Source organism: Bubalus bubalis, chromosome 1 (assembly GCF_019923935.1).
Source record: "Bubalus bubalis isolate 160015118507 breed Murrah chromosome 1, NDDB_SH_1, whole genome shotgun sequence".
In the NCBI taxonomy this organism is placed as follows: Eukaryota; Metazoa; Chordata; class Mammalia; order Artiodactyla; family Bovidae; genus Bubalus; species Bubalus bubalis.
The window spans coordinates 4,639,020-4,665,400 of NC_059157.1; the positions used below are offsets into that span (position 1 = coordinate 4,639,020).

The following is a 26,381-nucleotide window of genomic DNA, read 5'->3' on the forward strand; positions in this document are numbered from 1 at the left end:
ATCTTCCCAACCTAGGGATCAAACCCAGGTATCCTGCATTGCAGGCAGATTCTTTACCAGCTGAGCCAGCAGGGAAGCCCAAGAATACTGGAGTGGGCAGCCTATCCCTTCTCCAGAGGATCTTCCTGACCCATGAATCGAATCCAAGTCTCCTGCATTGAAGGTGGTTTCTTTACCAGTTGAACTACCAGGGATTTATAAAGATGGACATAGAAGGGCTTTCAGTTGATGGGTATAAAGCAGTCTGGTGTTTACACAGAGGGGAGAAGAATTGTAGAATAAGAGAGGTGGAAGGTGCTCATATTCTTGTTTCATCTTTTGTAGTTTAACCTGCCTTGTAGGGTGTGTACAGAAACCTTGCTTCAGGCCTGCGGTTCAACTCCTTCCCTTTGTAGTAAGTTCACCTCACTTTACAGCTGACAGTCCTGGATCTTATTGAGCTGGAAAACAGGAAATGTCTGACTAATTTCCTCTGGACGATACTGTTTATTTCCTTCTCTAATTGGATAATGGAATTATTGAGAATTTTGCAAGTAGACAAGGGGATGATCTGCTGAGGACAAGATGTGACAACCGTGGGCGGTGCTCCGTGACAGCTCGCTGTACAGAGTCCGCCCACACAGTGGGTGCTCGGGACCCTCGGCTGCAGGCTTTTCCCTTGTTTTTCCTTTTTCCCTTCACTGCTGATGTGCATGCTCTTGCTACGAACCATTGTCACCTCTTTTAGTAGTTTTGCTTCCTCTGAGTCCTTCTTCCTGGATGGTTGAAATTCACTGATAAGAAAGCCAACCTCATGCATTCACATATAGGGTTTACTTTGATGAACCAAAGCAGGAGAGACAGTCAAGTTTTTTTGTAAAAATCATGTTTTGAAAAACTCATGCTTTTCAACCTCCAATTACTACAGTGTTCACATTTTTTTTATTACTTTGTTAAAGTGGTGAAAATCAGCTCGAGAAATAACAGGTGTAAATCATAATTTTATTATTTCCAAGTAAATTTTTATGTTAATGAAATTATGGGTACAAGTTTCTACATCTGCACATACACATTTTAAAGGTATATGCAATAAAGATACAAATTCTAATTTTTGCAGTTTTTTTAAACATGTGGTCCAAGATAGAAATGGATTCTGGAAATAAGAAAAGTTTCATATTATTAATAGGATTGTTGAGAATCTGGGGAGATTATTCAAAGCAGTTAGCTTCAGACTAAATAAGAACTTAAGAAAAGAAGAATCTGAACTCAAAATTTCTTGGATTGTCATGAAAAAATCTTTAATAATAAGTGTTTGTGTAGCCCATTCAAAGTTATTGTGTGAACAGTAGAACATACTGTGACTATGTTCGCAACAACTCTGCATGACCAGATGAAAATGGTGTACAGCTCAGGCAACCCACGTGTGACTATGCTTCACCTCTCCTTGTCTTGACCTGGATGCACTCTTTTCATTCGTGAGAGGTCATTACTCTTTTTTCTTTTGATGTGTTGCACTTAGTATCTTTAAAAAATTTTATTGAAATATAGTTAATTTACAATGTCATGTTAGTTTAAGGTATATAGCAAAGTGATTCAGTTATACATCAACACACACACACACATATGTGCATATATATATATATATATATTCTTTTTCAGATTATTTTCCCCATAGGTTATTACAGAATTTTAAGTAGAGTTCCCTGTGCTATATAGTAGGTCCTTGTTGATTATCTATTTTATACATAGTAGTGTGTATATAGTAATCCCAAGCTCCTAATTTATCCCTCCCTGCCCCCATCCCCCGCTTCCTCCCTTGGTAGCCATAAGTTTGTTTTCTAAGTCTGTGAGTCTGTTTCTGTTGTGTAAATAAGTTCATTTGTATTGTGGTTTTTTTTTTTTTTTTAGATTCCACATATAAATGATATCATGTGATATTTGTATTTTTCTTTCTGACTTCCTTCACTTAATAATCTCTAGGTCCATCCACGTTGCTGCAAATGGTATTATCTCGTTCTTTTTACGGCTGAGTAGTATTGCATTGTATGTGTATGTATACACACACACAATGGCATAGGAAATGGCAACCCACTCCAGTATTCTTCCCTGGAAAATTCCTTGGACAGAGGAGCCTGGCTGGCTGCAGTTCATGGGGTTGCAAAGGGTCAGACACAAGTCAATGACTGAACACACACACACACACACACACACACACACACTATATATACATATACACACACCACACCTTTATGCATTCCTCTCTTGGCAGACATTTAGATCGTCATCGCTCTCCGTAGGTGTAATAGCGCCGATGTAACAGCACTTGCCTCCCGGGCGCTGACCACAGCGGCTCAAGGAGAAGGCTGGTGACTTTTCCTTCTTCCAGTTTGGTGCTGAGCCTGAGCCTGCAGGCGTTTCTCACTTGTCAGTCCCTGACCATGGCTGACGTTGAAGTTCCTTAGTTTAGTCTCTCACAGTTAAAGGGAGAAGGGAGAATTCCAGGAAACTCAAGACCCACTTTCTCTTTTCCAGAAGCAGAGGGGAAGCTGCGCTCTTCTCTCTGGGCCTGCAGAGGCGGGAGTCCCGCTCTCGAGCACAGCGTCTGCCAAGCAGGCCACAGGTGGGGCTACTTTACCGGACCCGTCAGCGGGGCCGGCGGCCGGAGTTCTCGCGAGGCCTTGCGGGGTCTGTATCCTTGGCCCCGCTGCCGTCGTCTTGCATTGAGTGTCCAGGGCTGAGGTGTCCGCGCGGCTGTTTCACACCCAGGACTCTGGTCAGAAGGGCCCTGGGCAAGGCCTCTGCCCTCAGCCTCCTGTCAACAGCTGCAGGTAGACTTGGCACCAAGGAGGAGCAATGTTAGACTTTACTGTGTTACCCGCGTCTCTGGAACTGTGAATGGGCTTTGCCGTTGATAAAAACTCCTGTGTTTTTCATCCAACTCCTCATTCTTGAGGGTCAAAGGTCCAGTGTCCCGTGGTTTTGGGGAGCTGGGAGTTGGCATCCTAACCACCTGGAGACCAGCGGAGCTCCCCCCGCCTGCCATCAGACGTGTGTGTGTGTTACCAGGCCTCAGCACTGGGGCCCTGAGTGCCCACCTGTTGAAGTTTTAGAGAGGAAGGTCTCCAGATGACTTAGGATGTGTGGACCCAGTGTTAGCAAGAGACAGCCATGTGTCAGATTTTTCCTAAAAATGAAGGCTTCTCAGTCTTTTTCCTGCGGGTAGGGGTGCCCTGCTGCCCAGGGTCACCAGCATGGCCTGCATGTCCCCCGTCACACGGTGGTGGTTTTTTGGAAGAGGAGTTTCAGGTCAGAGAGGGGTTTTGCACAGGCAGTCCAGGGGTCGTTGCCCCAGGTGGCGTCTGGCAGCTGGGGCTCCGGGCCTCTGCCCTCGAGTGTGATGTCCCCATGGAGTGGCGCCTGAAGCTTTGGGCAGACGGGTGGTCAGTCACCAGGTGCGCTCTGTCGCGCTCAGGAGTGAGCTGAGCTTGCAGCTGCCAGTTTTCAGAGTTTTAGGATCAGCTGGCCTCCTGTTCCAAGTGGGGACAGGGCCAACCAGGAGTATAGGTGGATAGTACCTGTTCCCATTTTCTGTGAGGCTCTCGTGGTTTCTTCCCATCTTGGGGCGGGGATGCTTGCTTGAGTTGTTCCATTTCAAGGGGGCTCAGATGTTCCTTCTCTTGTGCCTGGGAAGGGGGGGGTAGATCTACCAGGCAGGAGTCCAAACGCACTTGACTTTAACTTATCACTCGGGGTTACTGCATGCAGAGCAAGGCAATCAGAAGCAACAAAACTTAGAGACCAATTGATGGGCCAACTGTCTCATCTCTCAGGGCTGGTCTGTGTTACAAAGGAAGGTTACATGTTTTGGGGTCAGGGAGTGATACCCCCCAAACTTCCAGTTCTGCCGGGATGCATGCTAACAGGCTGTCCTTCTGTATGGAGGACATTTGGTTTCCTTATCTTAGATGTTCTGCTTTCAAGGTGTAGGGATTTGTTTCCAACTAGCAGTGAGGTGGTTGGAGTGATCTGTAGGCATCCAGAGGCCACAAGATTTGAGCCTGGGAAGAGTTCTGGTTCAGGAAATTTGGAACCAGCACCAAACGGTTAATGGATTCCTCAAAAGACTCAAACAGGAGGCGTCCAAAGGGCATGGGCTCTGATATAACTGGGGGTTCCCCTTGAATTTGTCACGGCCTGCGTTTGAAATAGCCCCTCCACAGTTGGAATATCCCACGCGAGGTTAGAGGGGAGACCTCTGGGTGGGAGCAGCTTAGCTCTGTTTGTTCCCGACTTCTCGGGCCCTTTAGTGGGTGGCAGGGTCTTCTCTTTTCTCCTCTCAGCCCCAAAGGAGGAGTTTTCAGACTTCCTGCTGGGCGAGGGCTAAAGGCATGAGGCATCCCTGGGGAGCTCTCCAGATCACCAGGAAACTGCTGTTCTGGGCTGATGCCAGGATATGCCCTTGGTGGAGGTTCATAAAGCCTCACCCAAGGCCCCCCACCCAAGCAGAGACAGACAGAATGGTGACGGGATTCTTGGACTTGTGAGCAGCCCACAGGGGCCCTCCAGTCCACTTCAGAGAAACCAGCGCTGGCTGGGACAGGTCAAGTCACCAGTTACCTACCTTGGGACCCTTTTGCACGTGGGCATCCCTGGTGCCTGTTCCTGAACTCAGATCAAGCGCACTCGTTCCATTTTGTCAGGCGGTCCTCGTTACCTGGGGCTTTTCCAGTCTTTCTTCTTAACTCATGGGGCTGGCCACCTTCCTTGTCCAAACCGAAAGTGATGCTGGAGAACGCTAGCATCGACCCCTGGAGGTTGGTGAGCGTAAGAAGTCCCAGTGCGGCTGCTCTTGCTTTGTACCAGGAGGTAGCGGTCAGCACTTCTGGAGAGACAGTGGGCCAGTCTGCATGGCTCCCTCTCATCCCAGTGACCCAGGTGTCCGGTCCTGCAAGAAGGGTGGCCAGAGGCATATATGCCTGTGAGTTTCGGTCTCTGTGATCCCTGCAATGGGGTGGGGTGTGGTCCAGATGACTCTGGAGGCGATGCTGTGTACTCCCTGCACCTGCGTATGGGTTGCTGGGCAGAGTTGCTTGTTATTGAACAAAAGTCCAGTTGTTTGCGTAGGTGCTTCTACACAGCTCATCACTATTGTCTGATGGGTGCTGGGGGCTCTGGAGTCTGACAGATGTAGCTTGTGTTTGGGTTCACTTACCTACTGTGTGACCTTAGACACATTACTGGGCCCTGTGGAGCCTCCATCTCTTCACCTGTAAAATGGGGATAACAAGGGGTGTTTTGGGATGGATATCCATCAGCAGCCTCAGTAAACTATGGCTTAACCCTTGTAAGTAAAGTAGCACTAAGGTTAAAATATATGTGGAAAAGCTAAGTGTATTTAAATCTGTCTGCAACATTGTGACCAATATAACCCATAAATTTTTATTTTAAGCAAATGAAGTACTAGAGCAAAAAAAGTAATCCTACCAAGGACTGTATGTTTTACTTTTCAATGATGTTGCATGGCATTTTACCCAGTTATCCTCAAAGCAAGGCTGCATTTCAGTCAGGCTAGAGGTGATCCCTGGTGTGTATCCATTCGCACCGTGGGTTCCGGAACTCAGACAGCCTGCACTTCGATCTTGTCTGTCTGCTTTCTGGCTGAGTGGCCTTGGTGCGGTGCTTAGCCTGGTTGTGCTTCAGTTTTCCCATCTCCTGAGCGAGAAGAGTAACATCACCTCCCTTATAGGTTATGTGTCTGTGCTGAGTGGCTCAGTCATGTCTGATTCTTTGCAACCCCATGGACTGTATCCCACCAGGTTCCTCTGTTCATGGGATTTCTTTAGCACGAATACTGGAGTGGGTTACCATTTCCTTCTCCAAGGGATCTTCCTGACCCAGGGATCGAACCTATGTCTCTTGCATCTCCTGCACTGGCAGGTGGCTTCTTTACCCCTAGCACCACTGGGAGGCCACCCCAGCCCCACACTTACTTATAGGTTAGTTGTGGGTATCATGAGATACTATTGAGAGGGTAACAGGCAGGAAGGCCAGGGGTCTCCAGACGGAGGAAATAGGCTGCAAGTGTCAGACATTTTTTGTCTCTCCCTTAAGCGGTAGGAGGAAGCAAGCTACAAGGGTCAGGTTTTTTTCCTTCTCTATACAAAATTAAAAGGTTTCTCTTAAAATTCTGTGTTGCCATGACGACACCTGGTTTCTGCTGAACTTAACTTTTCTAAAACCTTGAGCTAACCAATGTGTTTTTCTTATGGAAATATTTTTCTTAAGCTATGTGAATGAAACTATGTATTTGGTTTGGAATTTGCCTTTTTTTCAAAATGGTTCCACCTAAGACTAACTTTTTTTCTTTTCTGAGACCTTGGGCTGATAACAGCCCAGCAAACCAGCACTGATATCAATTGTTTCATGGCTGGGGGATGACACACCTCTTGCCATCCTATCTCGAAGATGCACATTGTGGGAGAGGGGCCTGGTGAAACTCACCTCAGCCTGGCGGGGTCTCTGTTATCTGATTAATAGCTTCCTAACAGACATAAAACAGCTTGCTATAAACTAGTGGGGTGGCACTCTTTCTGCCCCCTTCTGATGTCTATGTCAGAAGCTTTCTCTATCTCTTTTATACGTCAATAAAACTTTGTCACACAAAAGTTCTGAGCGATTAAGCCTCCTCACTGGTCCTGGCTTGGATTCCTCTCCTCCAGAGGCCAGGAATCCCAGCATCTTTCATGGCTCTGCAGCAACCTATCACTATCGTAAGTGCTTTATATGCATTTCTCAGTGGATCATAAACATCTAGCAAATGCTACCCACTCCTTACCCATCCCTATCCCTGTAAGCAGGTAGTTAATGCTAACCATCATTTGACTTTATCAGAATTTCTCTTTATGGATAGTTAAATATTGGCATTAATAATGAAAAAAAAGCAACACGGACAGACACAGGAGTACTAAAGAAAAATCTAACCATTTTCTGGCCTATGAGAAGTGGGGAAAAAAGAGTCAAACGTTTTAGAGTAGGTGAAGGGAGAAGTAAAGACAGAGCCAGGGCTTTCACCTGTTGACCTACAGAGGATGGTGGGGAGCACCACCATCCAGGCTGCTCACAGCTGGGTGCACGCCTCTGGGGCTGAGACTTCCGACTCACGCTTGACTCTGGACATGCATCTGTAGAAGTAGGTGAGAGGGTGGCTGAGAGCTTGCCAGCAGGGATCACGGGCATGAAGAGGAGGAGAGCTGCCGAGAAGGCTGGTCCAAGTCCAGTGGCAGCACAGCTGGGGCTCTGAGGGAGTAAGAGCTTGTGGGGAGACAGACGGTGGGTTCAGCCATCAGCACACATCAACAGGGGAAAAAAGAAAAGGTTAGGGTTAGGAAAAAAGAGGGCTGTGGGTAGCTTTCCCTAATCCTGCATCTGTTGCTGTCCCAGGGAGAAAACAGGCTGGAGGTGGAAGGCTGAGGATGCTCTGAGAGATGGTACCTCGTTATAAAGCAGAGCTGAATACACTCCATCGGGGTTTATGCAAATAATACTATAAACTGCTCAACGGTTTCCCTTCACCAGCCAAATAGAGGGGACTGATGGAGGAGGCTAGATTGACTGAGACTTAAGATACTTTTCAGCATATACTGTGGTTTAAATTTTGTCACATAAACCAATAGGTAAAATGTGTGCTTTTTGTGAACTTTTAAGTAAACATTTTCCAGGGAAAATAACCAGGACACTTTCATTTCCTTCTCAAAGGAATCGGTGACCTCCCTCACCCCCAGTCAAGTCAAGGGATTATAACTTCTCCATAGATTTACCAAGAAAATTCCTGAAAGTGCTTTCTTATCTATAAAAAGCAAGGAGCATTAGTTACCTTTGTATTTTTTTTCTCCAGCATGGATTCATGTGTAATATATGCCATTAATGAAATATAAAAGATGCACACGTAAAGCATGATGTTAAATTCAGTTGATAACGTAATGTTAAGTGGAGTCAGATGTTAGAGATCGGAAGCCTTCTCCAGGATATAATGCTGAAAGTGATCTTGGGATGATTGCCTGGAGGATGCTGTCCTCCAAGTCTGCAGAGTGGCCACATTCAGAGTAGCTGATTCCAGAGAGTTCTGTGTTTCCTGTACCACACAAATGCGTAGCCCCAGGGTGACATTTAGCTATCAAGCCAGAGTCCCTTCCGTATCTACCTAAAGGGGGACCTTTGAGCTCCAATAGTGAGACGCTTCTTAAAGACAACTTTACAAATGTTTTTCATCAACCACATGGAATTAATTTGCACCTGAACGATGTGAATTCATTTGCTGTCTTGACCTTGACAAACATCAGGGTGGTCCCTGGGAGAGATTTTGTCTCAATAGGACAATATTTATGTATGGTCGCCCAGATTTGTCAAGTAAGCCCAATCTGAAAACAGAGAATAAAAGGAATATTTAGAATGGATTGCCTACTATTCATCTAAATGTTCAAGGTGTTATTCATAGCTTTAATCTTTTGACCACCCACTCTGTGCAAGGTATTATAAGATATAGAGATGAATACAATAGGGCTTTTTACTGCAAGTATCTTCTAATGAAATAAAAAATGCTTGCATACAAAAAATTGCTTTTTATGCACGTAGTCCTGTGCATTTTCTAGGAAGAATGTTTATAACGCTTCCATTTGTTTTTCAAATAAGCCAGTGACTTCAAAAGGACAGGCATAACGGTAGCTTTAGTCTGCTTGATGTAGGCCTGTGCTTTTCAGTGATGATGACTCAGAAAGTTCCGTGACTTAGCTAGTCAGCCTGCTTTTGACTAGCAATGATAAATTATATCAGTAAGAAGGTGAGTCAATTATCCAGCACATTTCTAGAGTAACCACAATATATTAAGTATGTGTTAAATGCCAGAGAAACGAAGGTAAGGAAGATGCAGCACTTGCCATTATGGAGACCAGTGGCCAATGAGAACAAACCAAAATGGTACAAAGTATAGCCAAGATTCAGAGAAGGCAATGGCACCCCACTCCGATACTCTTGCCTGGAAAATCCCATGGGCGGAGGAGCCTGGTGGGCTCCAGTCCATGGGGTCGCTAAGAGTCGGGCACGACTGAGCAACATCACTTTCACCTTTCACTTGCATGCATTGGAGAAGGAAATGGCAACCCACTCCAGTGTTCTTTCCTGGAGAATCCCAGGGATGGGGGAGCCTGGTGGGCTGCCGTCTATGGGGTCGCACAGAGTCGGACACGACTGAAGCGACTTAGCAGCAGCAGCAGCAGCATAGCCAAGATTTGAGCTAAGAGTATGGGGTGAGGCTTCTCAAAGGACTGTCATTTAAACTGAGCTGAAGAACATGTGGAGACAGGCTTGTTTTCCTTTGTGCTCCCACCAGGGAGATGCGCAGACATACCCTCGCTTTATTGTGCTTTGCAGGTATTGTATCTTTCACTAATTGAAGGCTTGAGGCAACTCTGCATCAGCACCATTTTTCTAACAGTATTTACTCCTTTCATGTCTCTCTGACATATTTTGGTTATTCTTGTGATATTTTCAAATTTTTTCGGTATTACTGTATTTGTTATAGTGATCTATGATCAGTGATCTTTGAAGTTTCCATCGTAACTGTTTGGGGTATCACAAGCCACACTCGTACAAGACAGTGAACTTAATGGACAAATGGTGTATGTGTTCGGATTCTTCCATGGACCAGCTGTTCCCATATCTCTCTCTCCCTTCAGCCTCCCTATTCCCTGAGACACAGCAGTATTGAAATCAGGCCAGTTAATAACCTGACAATGGCCTCTAAGTGTTCAAGTGGAAGGATGACTTACATGCCTCTACCTGTAATCCGAATTATATCGGTAAGCTAGAGATGATTAAGCTCAGTGAGGAAGGCATGCTGAAAGCCGAGACAGGCTGAAATCTAGGCCTCCTGCACCACAGAGTTAGCCATGTTGTGAATGCAAAAAATTATTTGATTTACTCAACCTTTTTTTTTCAATTAAAAAAATATTGAAGTATAATTGATTTACAATGTTGTGTTAATTTCTGCTGTGTAGCAGAGTGACTCAGTTATACACATATGTGCTATCTTTCATGTTCTTTTCCATTACGGTTTATCACAAGATTGGACATAGATCTCTGACTACACAGTAGGACCTTGCTGTTTATCCACTCCGTAAATGCTGTTTTGTACCTGCGAACCCTGAGCTCCCAGCCCATCCCTCTCCCTCCCCCTCGGCCACAAGTCTGTCCTGTATGTCTGTGAGTCTCTCTCTTGTGATTATGTTCATTTGTGTTGTGTTTTAGGTTCCACACGTAAGTAATATCATATATTTGTCCTTCTTTGTCTTACCTACTTCACTTTATATGGTAATCTTCAGATCCATCCATGTTACTACAAGTGATATTATTTCATTCTTTTTTGTGACTGAATAATATTCCTGTGTGTGTGTGTGTGTATTAGATTGGTGCGAAAGTAATTGAGGTTTTGCATTGTTGAACTTTGCCATTTGATATTAGAATACATTCTTAAATAAATGTGGTTATTTTAACCACATTTAACATTATTTTAATGCATATTTCTCACATTGTGTTTTTTTGTTAATGACTTATTGCTTGCTATTTATTTTATATGTATTTTGGACTATGGAAATAATGTTAGATAAAAAGCAAATTCAAGCAATTTTCTTATTTGAGTTCAAAATAGGTCATAAAGTAGTGGAGACAACTCACAACAACAATGTATTTGGCCCAGGAATTGCTGCTGTGCTTCAAGAAGTTTTGCAAAGCAGACGGGAGCCTTGAAGATGAGGAGTGTAGTGGCCGCCCATCGGAAGGTGACCACGACCAATTGAGAGCAATCATCAAAGCTGATCCTCTTACAACTACATGAGAAGTTGCTGAAGAATTCAGTGTCAACCATTCTACGGCCATTCGGCACTTGAAGCAAATTTGAGAGGTGAAAAAGCTTGATAAGTGGGTGCCTCGTGAGCTGGCCAAAAATCAAAATATTGTTGTTTTGAAGTGTCATCTTCTTTTATTCTGTGCAGCAACAATGAACCATTTCTTGATCAGATTGTGACATACAGTAAAAAGTAGATTTTATACAACAACTGGTGATGATGACCAAGAAGCTTGAAAGCACTTCCCAAAGCCAAACTTGCACCCGGAAAAGGTCAAGGTCACTTGTGGTCTGCTGACCGTCTGGTCCACTACAGCTTTCCAAATCCCAGAAAAACCACTCCATCTGAGAGATATGCTCAGGAAATCGATGAGACGCACCGAAAACTGCAACACCTGCAGCCAGCACTGGCCAACAGAGAGGGCCCGATTCTTCTCCAGGACGACACCGACCGTACATCACACAGCCATTGCTTCAAAAGTTGAACGAATTGGGCTACAAAGTTTTGCCTCATCTGCCGTATTCACCTGACCTCTCACAACCAACAACCACTTCTTCACGTATCTGGACAATTTTTTGCAGGGAAAACACTTCCACAACCAGCAGAAGGCAGAAAATGCTTTCCAAGAGTTGTTCGAATCTTGAAGCATGGATTTTTATGCTATAGGAATACATCAACTTATTTCTTATTGGCAAAATGTGTTGATGGTTATGGTTCCTATTTTGATTAATAATGATGTGTTTGAGCCTACTTATAAAGATTTAAAACTCATGATCTGAAACTGCGATTACATTTGCACCAACCTAATAGCATATCTCAACATTCAGAAAACGAAGATCATGGCATCTGGTCCCATCACTTCATGGGAAATAGATGGGGAAACAGTGGAAACAGGGTCAGACTTTATTTTTGTGGGCTCCAAAATTACTACAGATGGTGACTGCAGCCATGAAATTAAAAGACGCTTACTCCTTGGAAGGAAAGTTATGACCAACCTAGATAGCATATTCAAAAGCAGAGACATTACTTTGCCAACAAAGGTCCGTCTAGTCAAGGCTATGGTTTTTCCTGTGGTCATGTATGGATGTGAGAGTTGGACTGTGAAGAAGGCTGAGTGCTGAAGAATTGATGCTTTTGAACTGTGGTGTTGGAGAAAACTCTTGAGAGTCCCTTGGACTGCAAGGAGATCCAACCAGTCCATTCTGAAGGAGATCAGTCCTGGGATTTCTTTGGAAGGAATGATGCTAAAGCTGAAACTCCAGTACTTTGCCTCATGCGAAGAGTTGACTCATTGGAAAAGACTCTGATGCTGGGAGGGATTGGAGGCAGGAGGAGAAGGGGATGACAGAGGATGAGATGGCTGGATGGCATCACTGACTCAATGGACGTGAGTCTGAGTGAACTCCGGGAGTTGGTGATGGACAGGGAGGCCTGGCGTGCTGTGATTCATGGGGTCGCAAAGAGTCGGACACGACTGAGCGACTGATCTGATCTGACCTGATCTGAATAGCATATCTTCTTTATCCATTTATCTGTTGACTGATATTTGAGTTGTTTCCATGTCTTGGCTATTGTAAATAGTGCAGCGGTGAATATAGCGGTGCATGTATCTTTTTTTTTTAATTAAATTTATTTATTTTAATTAGAGGCTAATTACTTTACAATATTGTATTGGTTTTGCCATACATCAACATGAATCTGCCACAGGTATACCTGTGTTCCCCATCCTGAACCCCCCTCCCACCTCCCTCCCCATACCATCCCTCTGGGTCATCCCAGTGCACCAGCCCCAAGCTTCCTGTATCCTGCATCGAACCCGGACTGGCGATTCATTTCTTATATGATATTATACATGTTTCAATGCCATTCTCCCAAATCATCCCCCCACCCTCTCCCACAGAGTCCAAAAGACTCTTCTATACATCTGGGTTTCTTTTGCTATCTCCCATACAGGGTTATCATTACCATCTTTCTAAATTCCATATATATGCATTAGTATACTGTATTGGTGTTTTTCTTTCTGGCTTACTTCACTCTGTATAATAGGCTCCAGTTTCATCCACCTCATTAGAACTGATTCAAATGTATTCCTTTTAATGGCTGAGTAATATTCCATTGTGTATATGTACCACAGCTTTCTTATCCATTCATCTGCGGATGGACATCTAGGTTGCTTCCATGTCCTGGCTATTATAAACAGTGCTGCGATGAACATTGGGGTACACGTGTCTCTTTCAATTCTGGTTTCCTTGGTGTGTATGCCCAGCAGTGGGATTGCTGGGTCATATGGCAGTTGTATTTCCAGTTTTTTAAGGAATCTGCACACTGTTCTCCATAGTGGCTGTACTAGTTTGCATTCCCACCAACAGTGTAAGAGGGTTCCCTTTGAATTACGGTTTTGACCATTAGTGAAATTGCTGGATCATATACTCAACCATTTGTGATAAAGGAACTGCAGCTCGGAATCTTGTGGACTAACACTACACAGCTAATTCATGAAATAGGTAAATAGGTGGCAGAAAATCGATTTCATGAGTCTGCTTAGATTGTAGGCTGCTCCCAGTTAGATTTGGGATTGCAGCTTTCACAGGCTGTTTCTCAACAGTCTTGATCTCTGGATTAGTGGTTTTCAAACTTCTCTGCACATCAGAATCACTTGGATGGCCCATGCAGCCTGCTGGGTTCCGCCCCCAGAGATGCGGATTCGGTAGGTCTGGGGTAGAGCCCTAGAACATGGATCCACAGACCACACTTTGAGAACCAGTACTCTAGATTATAAAAGGCTTATTTATCTAAGTGTTAATGTTTAAAATTCTCTCATAGACTAACACACATTTCTGTCTTTTTCATATACCAAGGATCTCTCTCCCACTTGCTCCCTACAATTGATTTTTTAAAGAAAACAGTGAACCTGTTAGGATGGCAACTGTAAAATGTATAGAAAGTTACAAGTTTTGGTGAACTTGGTGAGAATGCAGAGAAATTGGAATCTTTATGTGCTGTTGATGGAAATATAAAACTGCATCTGCAGAGAAGACAGTCTGGTAGTTCTGCAAAAAAACAAATAAAGAGTAGAATTCACATGTGATCCTGCATTTCAGCTCCTTGTTATATGGCCTAAATAATTGAAGTCAAGGACTTGAACAGATACTTGTTCATAACAGCAATATTCACGGTGGCCAAAAGGTGGAAACAATGAAAATATCCATGGCTGGATGAATGGCTAAACAAATTGTATCATATATATACACACACACACACACACACACATACATACATACATATACATACACACTGGAATATCTTTCCATTATGTGTAAGGGACATGAAATTCTGTAACATGCTACAACACGGATGCACCTTGAGGACATTATCCTAAGTGAAATAAGCCAGAATCTAGAGGACAAATTTTGCATGATTCCACTTAAGTGAAGTTCCTAAGATAGTCAATTCAAGAAGACAGAGAGTAGAATAGTGGTTACCAGAGCTGAGGGAGGGGCAAATGGAGAGTAATAATTGAATGGGTAGCTTTTCAGTTTAGTATGATAAAGTTCTGCAGATAGTAGTGATGATTGTCCAGTGTTGTGAATATACTTAACATCACTGGACTATATGCTAAAAAATCAGTAACATTATGAATTTGGTATGCATATTTCACTACAATAAGAAGGACTGTAAAGAGTATAGCCCATACTCTACCCCCTGCTTGTCTCTCAGGATTTCTCCAAAGCTTGCTAGAATAATCTAGACTTGTTTGAATAATCTAGACTGATGAATTTAGAATGGGCTAGGATTTACTCCTATAGTGGAAAAGTAAACCTCTGTTTTAGATATTTCCCATGCCAAAATGTGAGCTCTTATGGAAACTGATCTAGAAAAATAATGTTCTCTTTGAACTTGCCCGGAAGTTAGCCCTTCACATCCAACCACTAGCCAGACTTCCAGGAAAGGAGCACATCTCCGTTTGTCTGAATGGAAAGCCATTGTCTGTAAGTTGAGCTTGTAGGAAATGGCTGGGAGTCAGAGGCTGTCTGGTTTGGTCTCCCTGACGTCTGTCTCTGACACTTATGTCTAAATTAGACGGCTGATAATTAAATAAACGGGTAAAGCCAGCATCATGCCCTGTCTCTCCTCCTTCATAAAGCAGAGCATTTGCCATTTGGGGTAGTTGTTCATATCCATCATTTCATAATTTCTAACCTTAGGCATAGCTGTTTAACTCAATTAAATGTTCCCAAAGTGAACTTTGTTGAAAAACCTAATAGTAAAATAAATATATGGAGTAAAATGCTCAGGGTGATTTCTGCAACTCAAGTTAGGCTATTAATTTGGGGTAACATGTGTAGTTCTTGATACGGACATTTTTCAAAAGAAATTTCTTTTGTCTGAATTATGCTTTTGTAAATGGGAAGAGTGCTCCTGGTTTTAACACCCCATTTTTATTTTCATAAAAATTTCATGACACATGAATTTCATTTCAGGAAGTGACCAGCTATCTTAATCCTTGCCAATGCCATAGCTATATACTATAAAAGTATATTAAAAGTATAAAAATTATATTTAAAAACTATTCCTTATATTTATTTTGATCAAATGCCTTTCGGTACAAATCTGATACATGATAACTAGATGTGCTTGTCATTTCTTTTCTAGGTCTTCCATTTCTTTTACTCAATAAAATCTTAAAACCAGAAGGGACCTCAATCCAGAGAATATCACAGTGTGTTCTGTAAAACATGATGTTCTGAGAAATTCTGATGAAATTTTCTTTAAAGATAGTCTTCTATGGTCAAACAACTTTGACAAATTTTGGTTTAAACAAAACTTGAAAATAACTTCAGGGCTTTTAAGAAACTTTGTTTTATGAATTGACAAGAAGAAACTTGTAGAATTCAGGCTTCCAGAACATACCCCTTATGGAACTTCTTTTCCCAGAGGTATCTCTTAGAAGTAGGAGAAAATGGAAAGTTAGCATGACTTCCTTCACTGGATAAATTGAGGAAGTGAAGACTTTAGCCCTCGTGGTTTATTTGGCGATGTATGACCTTGAAAAAGGTGATTCTCCCCTTGGAGTGGACAGGCGTGAGGTTAGGAGTCAGGCCAAGAGTTTGGTCCCTGCTCTGTTAGCTGGGCACCCCGAGACATGTCTGCAGCTCTGATTGCTCTTCATTGCTGCCCTGGGGTCTTGCTCCCTTTCGTACCCAACTCATAGGATTGTTGCCAGCAAGGGAGAAAATGCTTGTGAAACAGCCTTGCAAACTGTGAAGCACAAACATTTTCAGAGCATTTTTACCATGAGCATGATAAGTACAATTAGCAGCCTTGGTAATTACTATTTCTATGATTACACTGAGATACAAAATCTAATATACAGTATGATTACATAGTATTATCACAGCAATGTCCAAAAATAACTCTCTGTATAGAAGAAACATAACAGAAGCCACAGTGCACGAGTGTTTGTGGTCTTTTGTTTGGTGAGGGTTTGGGATGAGCTCTTTTTTAATACTTTCCAGTTTTATATAATAATTGTAGTACACATGGTTCTTTCTCTGGTCAGCTCTGTTTCCTAGGAATTCCTCCTCCTCCTAGGGCAGAAATCTGCTGCAACATGTTCAGCCTTTAACTCTTGTTGCAAGATGGCTGCTGTGTTGCCAGGCTCTGCACTGCATTCCAGGCAAGAAGGGCAGGGGGAACAGTGGAGAATCTTTTTTTTTTTTTTGAGTGGGGAGGGGAGGAAGAGTTATGTCAGCTCAGCAAGGGAGGCTCTCCTTAGTAGAATTCTATTCATAATTGGCCAAAATTATGTTTTGTGGCCACCTCTTTATTGAGGTGGCCTGGAAAATCAGATATTTAGCAGTCTGACTTAGCAGCGGTTCTCCAAGTGTAGTCTCTAGATGGGACTTGCCTGGGATCTTGGCCTGTTTGCAGGGCAGAGATAGAGATGCAGATGCAGAGCACAGATACATGGACACAGGATGGGGGGATGCGTTGGGAGATTGGGGTCGATGCAAATACACCCGCAGTGTAAAACACGCAGCTAGTGCAAGCTGCTCTGCAGCACAAGGAGTTCAGCTCAGTGCTGAGGGGTGGGATGGGGGTGGTGGGAGGAAGGTCCATGAGGCAGAGGAGTATATGTATACTTATTGCCACTTCACTTCACTGCACTGAGAAACAAATACAATATTGTAAAGCAACTAAACTCCAAATTAAAAAAAAAAATGAAATATCAGTTCACCTGCTGTATCCCTGAGCTTCTGTCAGGACCAGTTACTGATTTGGTAATTTTGTAGGATTCATTGAAAAATGAAAATATAGAACCCCTAGTTCAAAAGCTGTTTAAAATTTCCAGACAAAAACAGCAGAGCCTTATACCAAACAAGAGCCCTGTGCTGAACCATAGCACCAAGGTCCGTGCAGTTGGCTTTATCTCTGGAACAGAAAGAGTAACACGCTTTCCAGGAGTTAGAGTTGAGAACCACTGAAGGAGGAGGTTTTGCAGTACAGAACAGGTACTTTATTTCCCAGATCTTCTAGCCTGTTGAGAAATCTGCTGGGCTGTTTGTAGAAGATCCAGTCCCTGGCAGTCATGTGAGAGGCAGAACGTTGAATGGTTTTCTTTGGCATTGGTGAGAAGCATCACTTGACATCTGCCTCTCCCCCCTCACTGGGACAGGAGCCTAGTAGGACCCAAGTAGGACCCAGAGGAGCTTCCCGTGGCCAACAGCTGTGGCCAAGGATAAATTCCAGGCTAATAGGCTGGGTAGTGTTGCTCCCTGATAAATGGTCGTTTCAAGGGGTAAAAAAAAATTGCAGATGAGCCTTAAATGAAAGTGAAATTAAAGTCATTTATCGCAGATCATTTGAAAGTATCAACTCCCTTCTTAAAGAAGGAAAATATAATAAAGCTCCCTCATAAAGACATAAAATATTTAACATGTGACTTCTGCTTTGTACCAACATCACCTCTTAATGGTTCCATTATTTTGTTATGTTTAACTTCAATGAAAAATTTAGGAGGAAGGATGTGCAAATGTTTAACCCAAATCAGGATTTTTTTTTTTTTTTTTTGGTCTGAAATCTGTGATTACATCATTAGCACATTTATATTGCAAGACATTTTTACGATATAAGCATTTTTTCATTTGGACAGCAACCATAATAAATTGAAATAAAATTCACTCTTGATTGATGTTGTAAGTGTCATGTACAGGGCAAGTACCATCTATTAAGTGTGGTTTGCCCGGGCAGCAATAATAGTAGCATTTGAATGTTTTTCTTATTAAGGAGAAAAATGGCCAGGCGCATTGGTTTGGTGGACTCCAAAGACCACGGGAAATGGAAAATGCCTGCAGCGAGAGTGACTCTTTCCCTGGCTTTAGGATGAAGGTGGTCCGAAGGCTGCAGGAATTGTTTTTCCTTTTTTAAAAATTAGGATAAACTATGGCAGTTTGTGGCATGAAAGAGAGGGGCTGATTACAACATAATGGAGTGTACCATATTCATCTCTTTGAAATATGACCTCACCCGGCCTTTTCCATTTTACAATCGATTCTCTCATTCCCTTAATGAACCTTTGCATTCATGAGTCTTCCTTGGAAGTATGCACATGAAGTATTGCTGGAGCAAAGAATAATTGTCTGCCAAGTAAGTAAGAACAAAGTGCCTCTCTTGTCGTTCCGTTCAATAACATTAGAAGCTGTTAATGCATCATGTTGAGCCCCGTATTGTTTTGCTTAATAATTATCTAATTTGCCAAAGCTTGCTTTAAAAAATGTTTTTTGAAAATTGGCACAATACAGTTATTTGCCTGTTTCTCTAAAGACGGGATGAGAGGGCTGATGTAAATGCATTTCAGCACAATTTTAGTTCTTAAAAATGTTGTTACGTGGGTCTAATTTGCGTAAAGTAGCACATGCAGTTTGAACAGTCATGCCCTGACAGTGATGGCAGAATAAAATTATAGGGAGTTGGATGCGTGTAACAGAAAGGCGTGCAAGGCAACAAATAGTATAGCTTCAGTCCTTAAATAATAACCTATTTACATAATTTGGAATACATATGTACAAGGTTCAATTATCCAATATTGGAAGACAACATGATAGAGTTCAGATAATCCAAGACTTAAAATACTCATTTTATCTTTTGCCTTCTTCCCTCTACCAGTAGGAATTTATGTTCTGTTAAATATCTTAGTTGGGCTTCCCTGGCGGCTCAACGGTAAAGAATCTGCCTGCAAAGTAGGAGACGGGGGTTCGATCCCTGGGTGGGGAGGATTCCTCTGGAGAAAGAAATGGCAACCCGCTCCAGTATTCTTGCCTGGAGAATCCCATGGACGGAGGAGCCTGGTGGGCTACAGTCCATGGAGTTGCAAAAGAGTCAGTCATGACTCAGTGAACAAACAACAAATATCTTAGTTAGGGATAAGATTCAGTGTAAACTGATAAAAATCTTGGTGTGGATTGATGGCAGACGGCATGAAAAAGGGAAGAAGAGGATGTCCCCGTGGCTGCAGAGTCAGCGGCAGAGCAATCTCAAGGGCCGAGCCGTCTCCTGGGAAGCTGGGAGCAAGAGTTGCCTGTGTGTGATGGAACATTACATGAGCCCAGAAACATGACGGGTGGACACAAACCAATTAAACTGAGACTATCTTCAAAGGAAATAAAAAGAATAGGGAAATAGTGCATTATCATGCAGCCTGTATCTGGCCTCCCAGATAGCACAGTTGCTAAAGAATCCACCTGCAGTGCAGGGGTTTTGATCCCTGGGTGGGGAAGATCCCCTGGAGAAGGGAAAGGCTACCCATTCCAGGATTCTGGCCTGGAGAATCCATGGACTGTATAGCCCATGGGGTCTCAAAGAGTTGGACACGAGTGAGTGACTTTTGCTCACTCACTTGCCTATTTGAAAGAAATAACAGAATGAGAACAAAATCCACAGTTACGGAGATTAAAAAAAAAGCATCGTGTCACCAAAGCCTGTGGTAACCAGTTCTTAAGGCCTTACACAGGAGACCCCAAACACTGGCCCAGCATTGCTGTCCCCTCCTCCTGCTGTATCTGCATCTTCTGGTGTTGCCTGAACCACTTTCCTTTGGGGACCCTCTTCTGACTGTCAGTGAAGTGAGTGAAAGTGAAGTTGCTCGGTCATGTCTGACTCTTTGCGACCCCATGGACTGTAGCTTATCAGGCTTCTCCGTCCATGGGGTTTTCCAGGCAAGAGTCCTGGAGTGGGGTGCCATTGCCTTCTCCAGGGGATCTTCCCAACCCAGGAATCGAACCCGGGTCTCCCACATTGAAGGCAGATGCTTTACGTCTGAGCCACCAGGAAATCTGACTGTTAGTAGGAGGAAGCAATTCCTCTCCTATTTTCTACTTCTTTAGAAGCATTTTTAATCATACACTCATTAGGCATTTTTATGTACATAAATGATATTTTGTTCAGCATTTACTGTACCAGGTGCTAAGTGTTTATATATAATACGCTGCTGCTGCTGCTAAGTCGATTCAGTCGTGGCCGACTCTGTGCGACCCCATAGACGGCAGCCCACCAGGCTCCCCTGTCCCTGGGATTCTCCAGGCAAGAATACTGAAGTGGGTTGCCATTTCCTTCTCCAATGCAGGAAACTGAAAAGTGAAAGTGAAGTCGCTCAGTCGTGTCCGACTCTTCGCGACCCCATGGACTGCAGTCTACCAGGCTCTTCTGTCCATGGGAGTTTCCAGGCAAGAGTACTGGCGTGGGTTGCCATTTCCTTCTCCATATATATAATACTGACTGTCTTTGTGAGATTTTTATTTTGATTTTTTACAGTGGAGTATAATTGTTTTATAATGCTGTGTTAGTTTCTGTTCAACAAAGCAGATCAGCTAAAGTATACGTGTATCCCCTATACATGTTGTAAGCCTGCCTCCGCACCCCGCCTCTAAGGCATCACACAGTAGTGAGCTGAGCTCCACGTGCCCTGCGGCTGGGTTCCGCTAGCTCTCTGTTTTACACATGCTGGCGTATATATGTCAGTCCTAATCTCGCAGTTCGTCCCGCCCGCCCCTTCCCCGCTGGGTCCACAAGCCTGTTCTCTGCATCTGTGTCTCCATCCCTGCCCTGCAGATAGCTTCGTCAGTACCATTTTTCTAGATGCCATTTATATGAGTCAACATATGACATTCGTTTTCCTCTTTCTGACTGACTTCGTTCTGTATGACAGACTCTGGGTTCATTCACATCACTGCACATGACCCAATCTTGTTCCTTTCTACGGCAGAGTAATATTCCATTGTGTATATGTGCCACACTTTCTTTACCAGTCCATCTGTCAATGTTTTGTGGAACATTTACTGTTCCAGGTGCCAAGTGTTTATACATGTGTTTTCATCTGACCTGCTAACTGTTTTTATGGCACGGATGCTATTCCTCGGATTCAAGAAGGTTGCATACCTTGTCCAAGGTCCTACTTGGGAACTTGCAAGGGAAGTAATGGATCTAGGATCTGACCAGATTTACTGCTCCCCAGAGATTATGAGCCCTGCTTCCGCAACACATCTCTGTCTTTTTGTTAGGTTTTATGTGTGGGCTGCGTCTCTCTACCTAACCTGTAAACCCTCTCGAGAAGGTGAATGAATGGCGCAGAAAGAGGATGAGTTTCCAGGGAGTTGCTTTCTAACCTCACATCCACCCTTAGTCGAAACCAATTCTTTCCTTCCTTTTCCTGCTTTACAAAAGGAAGGAACACATCCCACCCTCCTGAGTCTTCCAAGACTCACTGGTGGAGCTTTGAGATTTTGACATAATCTGTTGACAACCTGAGATGATAGAAATGGGTAAATGGGTTTGTGTCGAGAATGTCTGAATTTAAATAGAACTTAGAGTCAAATGAGAATGATGAGACAGTTCTACTACGTCCCATTTTCATCTCCCAGCACGTCCAAGAAGACTGAACTCACCCGCCTGCCTGGCTGCCTCTCTCTCAGAAATAGAAGGGTTATCGTCATGTGAGAGATGTTTCTTGACACGTTGTTTGAAATGAAAAATGAAGAAATCAGTCTTATTTGGCTGACTGGTTTGACAATGACTTTGCCAGCCTTTTTATATAGTAGATAGTTTACATAAATTATACGCACTAAACCTATAGTTTCAAGGTTTTAGCACAAATACAAGGCACATGCTAAGATCAAAGTATTTTATAATCTCTGTATTGGAAAAGGTGTTTTTCAGTTAATACTTACATTTTTCAAAACTTTCAAAGTATATGGATAAAAGTGAGGTACCCCTAAACAAAGGAGTAAGATACATAATTCATAGTCATTTGATAAGTCTCAGAAAAACCATTTGAGATGCTCCCAAGGTTGACTAAAAATCTCCATCTCATTAAAATAAAGTTTTAATACAATTTCTCCATAGGTATAATAGCTAGAAGAATTTTAATATTTAATTAAAAATAGGATAAAACCTTAATGATAATTCAATCCAAAAGAATTTTTATTTCTCATAGTAGGACAGCCTTTGGACCATAGGAAATAAAAATGAAAACAATGCACTGTGGTGGAGAAATAGCATGAAACCGCAAACATTAAAACATAATAAGACAAGGGTTGCGGGAATGACCCTTGGTCCAATGACCAGAGCTTCTCTCAAAAACTTGGTGTTTTGTGCAGATGAATGAGTTGACATGCCGTATAAACTGGCATTCTTGACTGAGTCTGGGTGGACTCTTTTCATCCCTGATTTGTTCCAGGGTCAGCTGGAACAGGTGGCTCTGTGGTAAAGAATCTGCCGGCCAATGCAAGAGACACAAGAGATGCAGGTTTGATCCCTGGGTCAGGAAGATCCCCTGGAGGAGGAAATGGCAACCCCCTCCAGTATTCTTGGCTAGAGAATCCCATGGACAGAGGAGCCTGGCAGGCTACAGTCCATGTGGTAGCAAAGAGTCAGACACAAATGAGTGACCAAGTATACACGCGCATGCACACACACACACAAAACTGTATATATGCTTCGTCTTTGTTTAAAATCCTTCGGACATGCTGGACAGGTGATGTAATCAGACATTTCAGAAGGGTTCACTGAGGCCCAGAAATGCCCTGGTTGACCAGAGGGATTTGCCCTGTGACTGAGCCCTGGGCTGGAGGTAAAGGTTCAGATTCTTCTGATCCTTCTCCAAGCTGAGTTTCCTTGTAAACAAGAGAAAAATAGAGAGGAAAAATGGCATTGGATTTAGTAACCATGAACATTACCAATAATGACAAACACTTGGATATAAAAAGTCAATATACTAATAAAATGTTAACAATGCAACTCTACAGATGAGAGAATTCTCCAGTAAATCTCTGTTCAGAACCTTGATCCTCAAGTGGAAGACATCGTGTTCCTGGTGAATTTTCAGCTCAGTGCCAGTCAAGGGAGCCTATTTTGAGAAACGTCTATGTTTTGTGGCTGGTAAAATGGAGGAACCATCCATTTTACAAGGAGCTTTCCAGATTAATTGGAAAGATCAAACATTTAACTGCTACAGTGTCAGTTGGTTTTCGGGAGGTGTCATGTTTTACAGGCTCTCTGGTACCAAAGTCACAAGTCCCGGAAGAAGAATGTTGCTGCAGGGATGGTACTGCCCTGTCCCTTCTCCCCCAGGGCACGGTTGCAGTCTGATTGTGGAGTTGGCCTTGGTTTCCATGTGTGTTCGGGGACTCTGTCTTTTCTCCTTACAGTGGAGAAAAATCAATGTTACTTAAAAAAAAATAATGAAAGCAGTTGGGTGCTTTTCCCTGGCCCTTACTAAGCAAACGCTGGCCTGTGGGTGAGCAAGTTCTTTGTCTTTTCTCCTCTCTGAAGTGCAGACGGCACTGGCCTCCCAGGGCTGCCTGAGGATCAGAAGATGCCATGTGTGTGTTCTTCTGAGCCTTCTGAGAAGCAGAAGTCAGGATGACACTAAACGTGCAAAGGTGTTGTTGGAAGAAATGCCTGTCAGAGGCAATGGGGGTGGAAGCTTGGGAAAACCAAGAGGGCAGAGCCTTCGAGGAGGCCAGGCTGATCCTCGGTGAAGGACAGAGGGAGGAAGGCTGGGGAAGCGCTCAGACGCCCGTGCCGTCTAAGGAAGGTGCCACACGGCGCGCGGCCCAGCCCAGCAACAGTCCTTGTTGCCGGAGGTCTGCGAGGTGGCCCTGTGGCTCCCAGAATGGGTGAAAGTGCCTGGCGCACAGGGGCACCCTGCTCCAGTTTGCACTGCTTTCTGAACTTTTAGAGTCAAGTCTCATTCTTTCTTGGCTTCAGTCAATTTTCTTAAGCCATGTTTCCCTTTATACTTTTTTTTTTTTTTTTAATTTTAACTGAAGCCTCTATCACAATACTAACTTAAAGAACGGTGACTCTGTGATTTATTCATTTCACCACCGGTAGTGTGAAAAGCTATCTCTTCCTAACCTTGGGCCCTTGGCAGTTACCAGCTTGGTAGTTTCTGATGTGATCAGAATGGTAGTACAGTTGAGTTTTCTAAGATACAAATCCAGTTGTATCTCTTCTTGTTTTAACTGCTTGGCATCCTGGTCTGCACTGGACAAGACATTGAACGTTCTGGTGACTTTTTTTCTTCACCTTACTCTGCTTAAGGCATTGAGCTGAGTCCTGGGATATAGAAGGAAGCCCTCAGTCCCTCTCAAAGAATACATACATCTCAACAAAAAGTTATACTGAAGGAATGAGTGTAGAGACAGCCTATTGAATGAGGATCTAATCTAGGCAGGGAGGAGGCCATGGACACCTGAGTGTGAGAATCGCCAGGTAGAGGGAGGGAGAGATGGTAGTTGAGAATAAGTGCAAAATCCTAGAAAGCACTGTGCTTAAAGATTTGAAAGGAGCTTCCCTGGGGGCTGTCAGTAAAGAGTCCAACTGGGAGACCTGGGTTCTATCCCTGGGTTGGGAAGATCCCCTGGAGAAGGAAATGGCAACCCACTCCAGTATTCTTGCCTGGAGAATCCCATGGACAGAAGAGCCTGGCAGGCTACAGTCCATGGGGTCACAAAGAGTCAGACATGACTGCGTGACTTTCACTTTTTCAAAGAACTGAAAGGAGTCTGGTGCAACCAGTAGGTAAAGTTGGAAGAGAAGAGTGGTAAATGATGAAGATGGACAGAAAGCTCACCAGGAGTTGTCAGGACCTGATTTTATGGGCTGTGATAAGGTCGATAGTGTTCTCAGGGATGAGGTGAAGGAGGGTGTTGTGGCCCTGTCTGTGTGCGAGGAATCTTGCCATGCCATCGAGCACATCCCAGACTCACCAGGCAGGTCAGTAGGCTGGGAGCTGGGCAGCGGTGCAGGGGTTGGGGGTAGGGGATCTGACAGGGAGCCTTTTGTCAGATTCCAGGGAGAGAAACTGGAGTTCTGGGGTACAGTTATGAAAGTGGGTTTAGAAAAGAATGAGCGAGTACTAGTGTTTGGATTGACTGGAGGTAAAAACGCAGGCAGAAGGGACACCTAGAATGTGTTGTAGATTTGGGGCAAAAGTGGTATAACAGATGACCAGGTTGGTGTGCCGTGAACGGTAGTGCGGTTCAGATTGTTGGATCAAAGATCCTTGAGTGTGTATGGGAGTTCACCCTTCCTAAGCTTGTGGTCTTGGCGATGTTGACTCTGATCCTCAAGAGACCTTATCTATGCTGCTGCACTGATCACGGACACATCACAGGTGGTGTGAACAGGACTGAAGAACTCACATGGGCCTCGGAGCATAGCGATCCTATTTCATGTTCATTATTATTGTTGAGTCAGGGAAGGAAGAGAAAGAGGGCAGTTTTGTAAATGGTGAGTCAGAGAGACCAAAAGACCATTGAATGTAGATATCCAGTCAAAATATTTGGAGGTGGCTGGAGATACAGACTGTCTAGGAATCATGTGTGTGTTTAGTCACCCAATATTTACGGAGCACCCACCATACAATAAGTGTTACCCTGGCCACTAATATGTTGATGGTATTTGAATCCAGGAGAAAAGGGCCATTGGTAGCCCCCTGAAGAACCAGGATAGTTAAAGGGTAGGGGAGTAGTTCTCAAAACTGGTGTCAGGATCGCCTGGAGGGCTTGTCACCAAGTTTCCAGGCTCTACCCTAGACATCTGATGCAGTAGCTCTGATGTGAGGGCTGCTGCTGCTGCTAAGTTGCTTCAGTCGTGTCCGACTCTGTGCAACCCCATAGACAGCAGCCCACCAGGCTCCCCTGTTCCTGGGATTCTCAAGGCAAGAACACTGGAGTGGGTTGCCATTTCCTTCTCCAATGCATGAAGGTGAAGTCGCTCAGTTGTGTCCGACTCTTAGTGACCCCATGGACTGCAGCCTACCAGGCTCCTCCATCCATGGGATTTTCCAGGCAAAAGTACTGGAGTGGGGTGCCATTGCCTTCTCTGGATGTGAGGGCTGAGCGTCTGCATTTCTGACAGCCCCCTCTGTTGGGATGCTGCTTCTGGTTCGGGTCCCACTCCTGGTGGTTGCAGACTAGAAAAGAGCCTTGGCTTTAAGAAGAC

The 26,381-nt window shown here is 43.8% G+C and overlaps 1 long non-coding RNA gene across 1 annotated transcript; it reads right to left on the minus strand.

The window, feature by feature from the left end:
- Window positions 1-938: 938 nt before the first annotated feature.
- On the minus strand, window positions 939-2,363 carry LOC123328099. The gene is made up of 2 exons (XR_006542875.2): window positions 2,225-2,363; window positions 939-1,501 (listed from the first exon to the last, which is right to left on the minus strand). It is a non-coding gene; the product is annotated as an uncharacterized LOC123328099 (long non-coding RNA).
- Between the last annotated feature and the right edge of the window lie 24,018 nt (window positions 2,364-26,381).